The 13,587-nt window shown below is 50.3% G+C and overlaps 1 pseudogene; it reads right to left on the reverse strand.

Moving 5' to 3' along the window:
- LOC149335855 (putative serine carboxypeptidase CPVL) overlaps window positions 1-13,587 on the reverse strand; it is a 30,113-nt pseudogene that overhangs the window by 3,444 nt on the left and 13,082 nt on the right.

Here is a 13,587-nt window from a genome sequence, read left to right on the forward strand (position 1 = left end):
CGTAGTAAACTTTAGTTGAAGTTCCGCGTCTTGTCCTGTGCTTTCCTTTCTTGTCCTGCGTCGTTTTAGCGCGGTTGCAATATGCACTCCAAAGTAGATTTGACCGGTTCCGTGTCTGTGGGTGCGAAAGACGCTTCGACGAGATTGGTAGAAGTGAACGCAAGTTAATAAGTCCCTTTTTTTCGTCGCTTTTCCTTTCGTGGCTCGCGATGAATGCCACTAAGAAGTGCTTGTAGCTGGGCTAGTTGGCGCACTTTCAGGAGGGACACATAGGAACGCAATAACACTATCATGGACGTGTGGGGTAACTGTGCTGGTATAAGTCTTTGCTGAAAGTTACTGGTTATGTGTGACTCAGTGAGAACACGCCTAGGGAAAAACAGCTGGCCCATAGTCGTGGTCCCTACGACTTCACGGTGATGAACATAGAAGCGAAGACTAATGTTCAACACTTTGAGAACCGGTCTCCGATCTTAGTAAAACAGTAGGAAAACAGCTTTTGCGATTATACCGTAATTTCAGGTATACAGTCCGCCTGCGGTTTAAATTCCGCAGGGATCAATTTTGATTGAAGAACGGGTTAATTACCAGATTGTCCCCAGCTGGTACATATTAATGCCATATATAAATAATTCTCATAGCCAAATTTTTTTCACTTCTGTGCTGTATACCAGAATTTACGGTATTCATGTAGAAAAATTGAAGATGGTGCTTTAAACTGAAAACTGCAAAATTGGCTTTTAAAAACAGGAAATGGTGCAGTGACTGCCTTATATCCCGCTGGACACCCGAACCGCGCCGTAAGGGAAGGGAGGAAGGTGGGAGTGAAAGAGGGAAAGAGGTGCCGTAGTGGAGGTCTCCGGAATAATTTCGACCACCTGAGGATCTTTAACGTGCACTAACATCGCACACCATACGGGCGCCTTCTGCGTTTCGCCTCCACCGAAACGCGGCTGTCGCATCCCGACGGCCGCCTCTTTAAGCCCCTTTTTCATTTTGCAGAGGCATCTATTAGCGCTACAACTCCCGAGGTCATAGTCGTGTAGGTTAGCTTTAGGCCTCACCTCGATGGGCACTTCCGAGGCGTACACGTGAAGCGCCTGCGCGCCCAGCACGAGCCGCGATGGGCGTCGAAAAGTTCATGCACCTCCATGCTCCTGGTGCTGGCTCGCTCCCCCTCGCGAGCCGACTGAAAAAATGTCCAGCCGTGAACAGAAGATGGTTGGGGAGCGTCAAGGATTCCAAGAAAATTTGGGGGGGGGGGGGGGGATCTGAAAGAGCTTCAAGCAGTGAAGAAGAGTCCCCGCGAGCCCCGCGGTCCTCCCATTGTTGTAAACCGGACCCCGCTTCCGACGCGCGCGTGAGCGCCCGTGCGCAGGCGCCGATATCTGACATGCACAGATATCTGCGCCCCGCTCGCGCCTGCTCGCGCGTCGCGCCTTGCGCATGAGCAGATAGGCTCCAGCGTACGCCCGTGCGCGTAGGCGCTTCGCGTGTACGCCTCGGAAGTAGCCGCCGCGGTGGCTCAGCGATTATGGTGCTCGGCTGCTGACCCGAAAGACGCGGGTTCGATCCCGGCCGCGGCAGCTAGAATTTCTTTGGAGGAGAAATTCTAGAGGCCCGTGTACTGTGCGATGTCAGTGCACGTTAAAGAACCACAGGTGGTCGAAATTTCCGGAGCCCTACACTACGGCGTCTCTCATAGCCTTAGTCGCTTTGGGACGTTAAACCCCATAAACCACCAACCACTACGCCTCGGAAGTGTCCATCGAGGTGGGGCTTTGCGGTCTGAAAGAAGGGAGAGGAGAAAGTGGAAGGAAGGCGCGCAGAAGACCGGAGAATGTGAAACTTGTTCCGCGCCAAGAGCAGAGGAAAGCGAATGTGGCCATCGTGGCGAGCGCTCGCATGAGGGTGTGCGGGACTGGCTTTAGTTTCGGTAGCGATGCGGAGCCGGGAAAACTCATTATATTCCTCTTCTTTTCTGAAAAGCCTGGTAACAGCGCTGTTGTTCTTAGGAGTGAGCGATCAGCTACTTCGCGTGAACGGCGATCGATCGCGCATATTCAGTCATGCTAGCGCTCTTGCACTCAAGCTCTGACGACAGATGGTTTAGAAGAACGTCAATTTGGGCTAGATGGTGCATTATTTGAGACAGAAAAGGAAAATAGCGCTGCAAAAAGACGTACACAAGAGAGACTGACACAGGACTTGCGCTAAGTCCTGTGTCAGTCTCTCTTGTGTACGTCTTTTTGCAGCGCTATTTTCCTTTTCTGTCTCTGACGACAAGCCGCCTCGTCATTAACACAGGGATTGAGCATAAAAGAGACGTTTTAACTTAGACGTAAGCCAGTTACTTGCTGCGCACGCTCAGAGTCAGCTGCCTGGTCAGGCGTAGCGCGCAGCTGCTATCGCGCATGCGCAGACGGCATCCGGTAATCCGGTGCACGACCATGGAGATGCGTCTCCGCTGCGCTGCGCAACTACCCAAAACTCATTCCACATTTGCGACAGAACTCAATTCCAGGTCACTGGGGTCACACTCTCGCCACATTCACCAGGACCCCGCCATTCGTTTGGCTCCTGATTTTGTGTATGTTCGAGGCTGTGGGAATCCTGGCTTTCCGCCGTCGCCTTTGCGCGGCTGTGCCGGCCGCCCGCGTTGTTTCTCCTCTTTCCCTTGCTCCCGCCTCAGGCGGTGGAGAGGCGGCTGGGTGACTAATCACTGTCATTTAGCCACAGCTCCGCCCCGGCTCCCCAAGGGCCTTTGCCATTGGCGCCTTTTGGCGGGAAATTGGGACCCGCTACGGGCGGCCGCGCACGGCGCGACCGTCCGAGCGGGGCCCAGAGAGAGAGAGATCCCTCCGAGACAGCGTAAGGTGCGTACGTTACTGTTTGTCCGTGCCGCGTGCTTTGCCGATGGGTAGGAGGGCTTTTAAGGAGAGGGGGATGTGGGAATCTGGCTTTCCGCCGTCGCCTTTGCGCGGCTGTGCCGGCCTACCGCGTCGTTTCTCCTCTTTCCCTTGCTCCCGCCTCAGGCGGTGGAGAGGCGGCTGGGTGACTAATCACTGTCATTTAGCCACAGCTCCGCCCCGGCTCCCCAAGGGCATTTGCCATTGGCGCCTTTTGGCGGGAATCCGGGACCCGTTTTGGCGGCCGCGCATCCCGCGACCGTCCGAGCGGGGCCCGGAGAGAGAGATCCCTCCGAGACAGCGTAAGGTGCGTATGTTACTGTTTGTCCGTGCCGGCCTTTGCCGTTCGGACCAGTGCTTACTCGAGCTCGCCCGCACGTGTCCTCTGACCTGCAGCGGTTCGAGCCTGTCCAGCGGGGTCCAGCGACCTCCGACAGGCGTACCTTGCGTTGATTGCCCACTCTCTCTCGCAACCGGCCCAACGGTCGACGCGAGAGAGAGATCACAGCACTGCCGCGGGGACATTCTCCTGCAGCGGCGTGTTAGCGGCGCGCATTACTCTGGTCGCTTCGTGCGCGCAGCGGAGCCTCGCTCCTCGCGCGCCCCCGGGACGGGGTGTCCATTGAGTGTTTGTGTACCTGCTGAAGGACGACGTGAATAAACGTCTCCTTTGTGAACTTGGAGGCCTATTTCTTTGCGGTGAATCACTCTCCTCCCAGCGGAGGTTGAGTGAGCTGCAGCGGTGTCCCAGTGTGTGTGTGGTGACGGCTGATCGGGGCCCTTGGCTCGCGCGAAGCTCGAACCCGCGGTGGGTGGTGGCCTGTGTCCACTTAGAAACCCACAACTGGCGCCCAACGTGCTAAGTCATTGGCGCTTACGCCTTTGAGGGCACATTAGCCGAGCAGGTCGCCTTGACGATCACGCTTGCGCACCATGTCTAACACCCCCAGCGGGGCACTCGGCAGCTACATGTCGGCTCCCTACGGAGTTGTAGCGTCGTTTTATCCGCTGGCTGCTGTTCCTACGAATAGCTAGACACCGTGGTTGGCCGCGGCCCCCATTGGGGTTTACGGCGACACAACCCAAAATGTCGACCACGCGGCTCCCATTGGAGCTGTACCCGGAGCACCCTGCGGTGCATCCGCTGGTCACATGCCTCAGCTGTGCACGCTTTCCGCCCAGTGCGAAAGCAGTTCGTGTCACGCTGCCGCAACCGGCAGTTTCGAACAGCAGCAGTCAATTCTGCTCTGGGAACGGCGAGGCGCTGGCCCGGTTCCCTGTGGAAACCACGCCGCTCATCGAACTAGGAGCCTTGCCTCCCTCGTTCGTGCAGCCCGCCCAAGCCTCCACTGAGGCAGGGGCGCAGTCGCTGAGGCCGGGGCTCCATTGAGCCAGATGCGGAGAAACTTCGAGTCATACTCGAATTTCCCGCGCCCAAGGACGTACGCGGCCTGCGCCGTTGTGTGGGAACGGCCAACCTTTATCGTCCTCTGCCCGCGTGCAGGCACCCTTGACCGAGCTCTTGGGAAAGACTGCCGCGTGGCGATGGGAGCCCGAGCAAGAGCGATCCTTTCGCCTCCTGTCTAGTGCCATTGCCGAGACAGCGCAGCTCAGGCTACCCGACCTGACCAGACAGTTCGTAGTCCAGACTGACGCGAGCGATCTGGGTTTAGGAGCAGTTCTCCTACAGAAATTCGATGGCGTGCTGCAACCGCTGGCCTTTGCCAGCCGCTCCTTGCTGCTCTCGGAGAGGAATTATTCCGTGACCGAGAAGGAGTGCCTCGCCATCGTGTTTGCACTGCGCAAATTCGACGTCTACCTTGATGGAACGCAATTCGTGGTGCAGACAGACCAGAGTGCGCTCAGTTGGCTGATGCGGCTCCGCGAGCCTGCGGGTCGGCTGGCGCGCTGGGCTCTCCTGATACAGCATTACGACTTTCCGTGCAGTATCGAAAGGGGAGCACGAACGTGGTAGCTGACGCGCTATCCCGTGCCCCACTCTCCAGCGGCGCCTTGACGCCTGTAGGCGGAGGGGGCGAAACAGCGGACGAGCCGCCGGGCGGAAAGGAGGGGGAGCCCGCAAACGGGTTAACCCATTCCGCTAACCAGGCAAGCAGCGCTTCGCAAAGCGGACGAGAGGCAAAGCTCTTCGTGAGCGCCTCGGAGTTGCCGACGCGAACGGAAATTTTGGCTGCAAACTTGAGTGGGGACGAGACCAGGCTCCCCTCTGGGATGACTGGAATCGTTTTCAGCCCTAAAGAGCTACTGAAAGCCCAGCAAAATGACCCCTTTTGTCGCGAGTTGAGCGACGGTCTCAGGGAGACGGAGCGCCGTGACGCTACTGGTATTGTAGCGGGCGCAGGGGGGCAGAAGCCAGCGTGTGTCGCGGCGAACCCCGGGGAGTCATATTTGCTGGACCATGACGGGCTCGTGCTGAAGTACATAGCCACCGATGACGAGTCCATCGACCCGTTCTAGGTGGTTATCCCCAAAAGTCTAAGAGGCGCACTTTTGCGATTCTCTAATGACGAGCCACTGGCCGGTCATCTGAGTGGCTCCAAAGTTTTTGCAAAACTGAGTCATTCGGTGACGTGGCCCGGCATGAAGCGTGACATTTTCCGCTATTGCCGTTCCTGCCATGTCTGTCAAGCGGTGAAGTCACGGGGCGTCAAGCCGCCTGGAATGATGAAACCGATTGACAGTGTGCGTCCGTGGCAGATGGCCACCTGCGATTTGATGGGGCCTTTCCCCAGGAGCAAGCAGGGGTTCATAGACCTGAAGGCCTACGCGTCACGGTCTGACGAGCTTGCGCCGGTACCCATTGGTATCAAAGGCAAGCGCAAAGGCACAACTGGTGCTGCGGAACGCAAGCGTACGGAGCACCGGTACAATCTGAGGCGACGGTCACCGGTGTGATTGATGCCGGACGGCGGACTTTTCCGCAACCGAAGGCACGCAGCCTCAGCTAGCTGGCGAGCTTTCTCGTCAGGCCCTACCCAGGTGAAGCACGGTGTGTTATTTTTTGTTGTTTTGGCAGCATGCTCAGTTCCAGTCTTGTGTGTTTTTCAGTTTATTTATTTATTTGTTTGCTTGCGTCAGTTTCTAGCCACTTTCGTTTCCTGCTTGTACGTCTGTTTTCGTTCTAACGTACCGAGATGTACATAGGCAAACTTCAGCCCGCTCGTGCTTGCTCTTATCTTCTAGAAGGAATAGATTGGATTAGGTGTCGTTTGTACAGCGCGCCTTTTCTCATTTCCGGCCCGACTGTGGGTGGTTGGCTCGTTAAGGAGCCGTGTGTCGCGGTGCGCGAGTTTTGTGCGGCCCGTATGGAGGGGAAGTTGGCGGGGCGTTTGGGGCGATGGGGGGCGGAAAGTGCACCCTTTGACCCTCGCCGCGGCGCCTCTGGACGCTTCTGATGAGCGGAACGTTGCCGCCGACCGGCGTCCGAGCACGTGCCGGTGTTTGTGGCTGTGGCTGTGTGCGCGCGTAACCATGAGCCAAGGCGACGCCTGTGAGTTGTGCCGTTGTGTCCTTCTGCGTGAGCGCGAGGATGAGAAGGACCCCTCGCTGTTGACAAGGTTACACATCTGGACGCCGCCGAACGTCCTCGCCCGTTTCAGCCGGCGTGAAAGGGGTGCACTAACTTTCTTGTGCCCGAACGTGATGTCGTGTCCAAGGGCGCGAGGTCAGTGCTCTGCCGCGGCCCCGTCGTCATCAACGCACCCTACATCAACGGAAAGAAGACCGCCATCAGTCGTCGGCCCTCCCAACCCGTTCAACTTGAAGTCTGCGAGCGGTGAGTCGCCGACCGGCCCACTGGGCCGCGCCATCGAACTTTGAGGCTGACATCCACCTGTCATATAGTTGTACAGTTGAATTCACATCGCCTTGTGTACCGTGTATATAATCTGCAAGCTGTTTTGATTTACTGAAGCGTATGGCAGTGTTTGTTTGTTTGCCTTGTTTTTCCTTTGTTTTTTTTACATTGTTCTGGCTGGAACTGAAGTGTAGCTAGTTTTTTTTTGTGTATTCATTTCTTTATTTTGGAACTGAAGTGTAGTTTTTTTGTGTATTGATTTCTTTATTTTTGGGCCGCGTGCTTTGCCGATGGGTAGGAGGGCATTTAAGGAGAGGGGGATGTGGGAATCCTGGCTTTCCGCCGTCGCCTTTGCGCGGCTGTGCCGGCCGCCCGCGTTGTTTCTCCTCTTTCCCTTGCTCCCGCCTCAGGCGGTGGAGAGGCGGCTGGGTGACTAATCACTGTCATTTAGCCACAGCTCCGCCCCGGCTCCCCAAGGGCCTTTGCCATTGGCGCCTTTTGGCGGGAAATTGGGACCCGCTACGGGCGGCCGCGCACGGCGCGACCGTCCGAGCGGGGCCCAGAGAGAGAGAGATCCCTCCGAGACAGCGTAAGGTGCGTACGTTACTGTTTGTCCGTGCCGGCCTTTGCCGTTCGGACCAGTGCTTACTCGAGCTCGCCCGCACGTGTCCTCTGACCTGCAGCGGCTCGAGCCTGTCCAGCGGGGTCCAGCGACCTCCGACAGGCGTACCTTGCGTTTATTGCCCACTCTCTCTCGCAACCGGCCCAACGGTCGACACGAGAGAGAGATCACAGCACTGCCGCGGGGACATTCTCCTGCAGCGGCGTGCTAGCGGCGCGCATTGCTCGAGTCGCTTCGTGCGCGCAGCGGAGCCTTGCTCCTCGCGCGCCCCCGGGACGGGGTGACTATTGAGTGTGTCTGTATCAGCTGGAGGACGATGTGAATAAACGTCTCCTTTGTGAACTTGGAGGCCTATTTCTTTGCGGCGAATCGCTCTCCTCCCAGCGGAGGTTGAGTGCGCCGCATCGGTGTCCCAGTGTGTGTGTGGTGACGGCTGATCGGGGCCCTTGGCTCGCGCGAAGCTCGAACCCGCGGTGGGTGGTGGCCTGTGTCCACGTAGAAACCCACAAGGCGTGCATGAATCCCGGCAAGCTATTGGTCGTGAAGTCGTTTTAGCATAGGTGCGATGTAGATTGGTGGTAGGTCGTCGCAATAAATGTTACAAATGTTTGTTGCTCAATACGCAGTTGGCTGGAAGAACTGCGAAGCCGCTATCACTCAATTTCGCAATACAGTGCAGTAACCAAGCTGTTAGTCATAGCTCCCGAAGAGATTGATTTGTTTAGTTTCAGTGGACTCTGTTGTCTGGTTCGATCGTCCTTCCTTCCGTAACTGACTTTACATTTAGCTGCCTAAATCTCCTCAATAAACTCCTTAAACAACAAGGTTATAGTGTGGGTTAGGCGTGACTGCGGCTGAGCCGCAGTGTTATAGACTGGTCACCAACCTGCGTATGATTCTCCCGCGACGTAGAAGTCCCGGTTCTCGAAATCCGAAAACAGCAACAAGAACTGTCTTAAAAACTCCCTGGCGGCCAAGGCTATCTCTTCAAGGCTTTCCGGGTAGTAGTCTTCGTCATCCGTGAAGCTGTATCCGGCACCAGCAGGCAGGTCTAAGTAGATTACATTCGTGAATCTTTGTACTGTTCGGGCTCTGCTGTACAGATCTCCGTTTGCGTCGATGCCTAGAGGTCCGTTGTCGAGAAACTGGCCGGCCAAAGCTGACAACCCGGGTCCTCCCTGAGTCCATAGCATCAGCGGAGCGGTTGACGGACTTTCCTGAAAATGCGTTTTGCGGATAATGCTGGGTGTTTAGCGTGCACTGAGAACGTACAGGTTTCCCAGAAATAAAACAGAGCCCGAGTCTGTACTGCGAAATAAGCATGTATAGCTTAGCCCCTGGAGCTAATAAGGCGGACATCACAAGTATAGCCGTGGTCAGTTCGATATGTCATGTACAGTCATGGCGAATACTTGAGCAACTGCTGGTAGAACGCGCCGCAGTGGAAGTTAGTTACTTTCGACTTGCGTGCTCCGTTTTGCTTTTGGGACACCTGTACGCTGTTGTCGACGGAACTTGGACATCTCACTGAAAAATGTGTATATATAGGTACTTTGGATATGTGTCCTGAAGAAGGCCGGTCATCAGACGAAGGCCGGTTCCCTGCCGAAATGTCGAGAAAAGGACAGTGTTTCTTCACGACGTGTGTTATATATATATACATATATAATCCAGCGAAAAAAGAAATCTTGGCACGGTATATAGTAGCATGAACGTAGATCAACTTTTGAAACGCTGGAAACAATTTATTATATATATGCATATATACATACATACACACATACGTACACACATACATACGAAAATACATACATACACACATACATACATACATACATACATACATACATACATACATACATACATACATACATACATACATACATACATACATACATACATACATACATACACACACACACACATACATACATACATACATACATACATACACACACACACACACACACACACACACACACACACACACACACATACATACATACATACATACATACATACACACACACACACACACACATACATACATACATACATACATACATACATACATACATACATATGTGTGTGTGTTGCGAGAGCATGAAGTGTTTGATTGCTTAAAAGAGTATATAGCAAAGTGTATGCTTCGTTGAAGGAAACGTATGTGACTGGACTGGAGGACCGGTCTTGAAAAAAAAATCGGACCTCAGATCGAAACATCGAATCAAATAAATTTTTCATTTAACTAAGTGTGCACTTCGAAATATATATATATATATATATATATATATATATATATATATATATATATATATATATATATATATATATATATATATATCGGTCTTCCGATCGAAACGTCCAGTCGAATAAATATGTTTCCTTTAACGAAGCGTATACTTCGCTATATATATATATATATATATATATATATATATATATATATATATATATATATATATATATTGAAAAACATAACAGGATTTAATTCACGACGTTTCGGCTGGAGGACCAGCCTTTTTCGAGTGTATTACAGTATTTGAAACAAGCAGCTTTTATAATATCCGCGAGGATATTATAAAAGCTGCTTGTTTCAAATACTCTAATACACTCGAAAAAGGCTGGTCCTCCAGCCGAAACGTCGTAATTTAAATCTTATGTTTTTCAATTTCTGGTGATTATATATATATATACACACATTCTCATTAGGGAACTTGAGGTGTTTGTTTGCAAGGTGCGAAGATAACGGCTTGCAGCGAACGCATACTGAAATCAAAGCTCAGGGGCTAGAAAAAATCCAATACTACGCTACTATACTAAAATCTCTACCACTGTATTGCTACTACGTAAACTAGTGGTGCTGCTCTGTCTATCAGTGCCGATGCTTTATTCCTTGCAATATTTTACACGAACCAAACGAATGTTCCAAAATGTTGGAAGAGAGCCATGGTGGAGCTTATAGCGCAGTACGCACAAAAAAATGCTGGTGCTATTTCTTGTGTTTTCTTGGAATAAGTAAATTTCTTTTTCGATCTCAGGGTACGTCGCCTGCATTCGCAGTCATTCACTTCATTCATTGCAGTCATTGACTTGTAATTTGCAGAGTATATTCTGACTTAGCAAAATACGTCGCGGGGCTAGTTGGTTATGCATTTTCTTTTCTTCAAATTTAAGCAGCGCTAACTTTTAAGACGAATACACAGAGGACATGACAGGACGGGCGCTTAAAAGTTAGCGCTACTTAGATTTCAAGAAAAGTATATTCGGACATGAGTTTATATTCGACGATGCGAAATTTTTCTTCTTAGCAGCGTTATGGCAAGAAAGGAGACAGAAGGATTCATTCACCGCGCTAGGGGCTATGCCTTCCGATTCTTAGGCGATGCCCCAATGTGGGTATGTGCATATTTTGTTAAGCTAACAACAACAACAACACTGAAGAAATAGACGTCACTGCTACGCAAAACAGAGGACAGAAAACACTCACCTGAGCCTCGAGAAATAGGAAAAATAGGTTGCTGTTTGCTGTCTCGTTCACAGTGATGTAGCCGGAGTATGCTGTGGTGTTTGCTTGTACTTTGAACATGTGGACCATGCTTTCGTTCTTAGCTTCTTCGTAAAGGCATTGTTTGATAAGGGGAGTCAGAAAGAGTGCCTTCGAGCCTGCAGAACTATCAGCACAAAAAGTATGATAAGCATTACTGAGAGGTTTTGTAAGCTAATATGGCTTCTATGCCTGAGTCACCTAAAATTTGGTCAGATGATCGGGAACAATTCTTGACAACGGCGAAAAATCGTAAAGGTAAAAATGACAGCATTAATGATATTCGTTTTTTTTTTGTTGTCGAGTAGAAGAAATAAGGATTGTTTTTCGACTGTGAAACTGTCTTATTGGTGCGATTCTGTTTTACAGATTTTACGGATCAGGCAATCGACTTGAAAACCTCCGATGAAGGTAATACGCATAAAAATCGATCCACACGGCGGAAGAAATTACTGATTCCGACCGCGGAGAGGGTACCACGTCAACCGATATCACTGGCTCCGCCTCAACCTCGGGCAGATGATATCCGGTTGCGTGCTGTGCATTTCTCAAATCTTTAGTTAAACAAAAAACACCTCCCAGACTGAGGCTAATATTTAGATGAAGCAGTTTTCACCACTTAGGCGAATATTTTCTTCCTTTACACGTGAAAGTCTACTATGAGCATGCCCTTTTAGGAGCAAAAACAAAATCGTTTCCTAGAAGCGAGCTGTCACAAAATTTGGCCGTTTTGAGATGACATTTACTTTTATGAATCATGGACACGTACAATCTCTTGTTAAGAACTAACAGCGCGAGGAGACGAACGCAAAGAACTAGGAGGTGACAGGACGAGCGCTGTCTCTTAACTAGATGAGTTATTGCGAAAACAGAACTATACACACCTGCCTATATAGTTGATATGACCTCTAACAACTAAACGTAAGCCAAACTGATGCTACGCATGTTCGCTTATACACGAGCGAAGCACATGTAGAAGGCAGATGTGCAATTGTTATGTGTAAGTGCGCACGTGTAACAGCAGTGTTTATTTTACTTCGTTTTTTTTTGCAGATCGTGTCTCAAATGCAGGCATTGTATGGCACAAAATTTATGGTAACCGGGCCAAGCTTCGAAGAAAAGCAATGCGCTCTACTAAGATTCGACTAAATATTATAATCAGCAGTGATGCGCAGTTCAGCATAATTTGAGTTTCTCCTGATTTCCTAATTGCCGAAGGTAAATTAGCAAGCGTTTAATCCTCAACTTCAGCGCAGAACTTTTAATGTGAACTTTGTAGAGCTAGCTATGCCACCCCTATGTGACTAGTTTTCTTTAAAGTAAGTTTAAGGGATTCATTTTTTCAAACATACAATTAAGTCCACGAAATCTAAAAATTATCACGTGTCTATGCGCTTTCTGCTTACGAGGTTAGAGCTCCAAACGCATCCCCCCCCCCCCGCCCCCTCATTAAAGGAACACGGCTGCACAAAGCCTCAAAGAATGAACAGGCCACCGTCTCAGCGATGTTTCGCGATGAGCAGGCAATGTCGCTTTTTTTTTTAAATCATGATGCTGTAGCACGAGTGCGACAGCGTCACCGCCGTTTTAGGGGAAAGTACAGGTGATTTCTTACATTGCAACGTGGTCGTTCTTAAGCTGCCGCATCGGGATTCTAGCAAAATGAAGTACGAGATCATCGCCGTAACCGATGGCCTGTTTATTCATCTCTGTTTTGTGTAACCGATTTCCTTTAATGCCGGTGGGGTTTTTGGGTCTAACGCAGAAAAACGGATGCCCATAGTCATATGATCATTTCTATATTTCGCGGGTTCATTTGAGGCTTGAAGAAGAGCAACAATTCTGAAGTAGGGTAAGAGTGGGGGCTAGTTGGTGATCTATTACATATAAATTCCAGCGCAAAACAGCAGGACACACGACAAAGAACGAGGACACACAAGCCTTTGTGTGTCCTCGTTCTTCGTCGTGTGTCCTGCTGTTCTGCGCTGGAATTTACATGTAATACAATTCTGAAGTTATTTCGATAAAAACTGATGCGGGCATTCACAAACTTGCTCTCCAAACTTTAATTTGAAACTTTTTCCTTAATGTGAAGGGTTGAAAAGCTAGCTTATTAGCAAATAAGGAGCATTTAAAAATATGCTGACACTTGTTCAAGATGACTATAACTATGCACTAGTCGAATCTTTGTAGAGTGCATTCCCGTTGCATGGCAAAAATTATCTCAGACGCTCTGTATTTTTTTCATAAAATGAGCGGTTTAGTTAACAGGTAGAACACGCTTCTGATTATTTGTGTTCGCTTATTCACGCCGTTTGGTGATTAGCATGCAATTTAACTTAATCGTACAACTTTCTGTTCTCCATTGTAGATTCCACCTAATGAATGCCGTTTGCAGCAACTTCAAGCTTGAGCAAGTATTTTTTTAAATGAAATGGAAATGACGAATAATTTGCAAAACGTTTCGCGCTTACCTGCAATAAGTTGGCAGACTGGCTATTAAAAACACAAACGCAGTAGTGGTCGCTCGATTCATGCTCCTAAGATGAGCTCGCATCTACTCCTCGAACGCCTCCTTAGCATAGAACAGAAAAAATAATAGTTAATCTTCCCAGCATCTGGTTTCGGACCACTGAATAATTTTATGCACAACATTCAAACGTATCTAGGGGTTGTTTATTGATACCATTAT

The sequence above is a fragment of the Amblyomma mixtum genome, chromosome 7 (genome assembly GCF_055824585.1).
Source record: "Amblyomma mixtum isolate Tamu chromosome 7, ASM5582458v1, whole genome shotgun sequence".
Classification (NCBI taxonomy): domain Eukaryota; kingdom Metazoa; phylum Arthropoda; class Arachnida; order Ixodida; family Ixodidae; genus Amblyomma; species Amblyomma mixtum.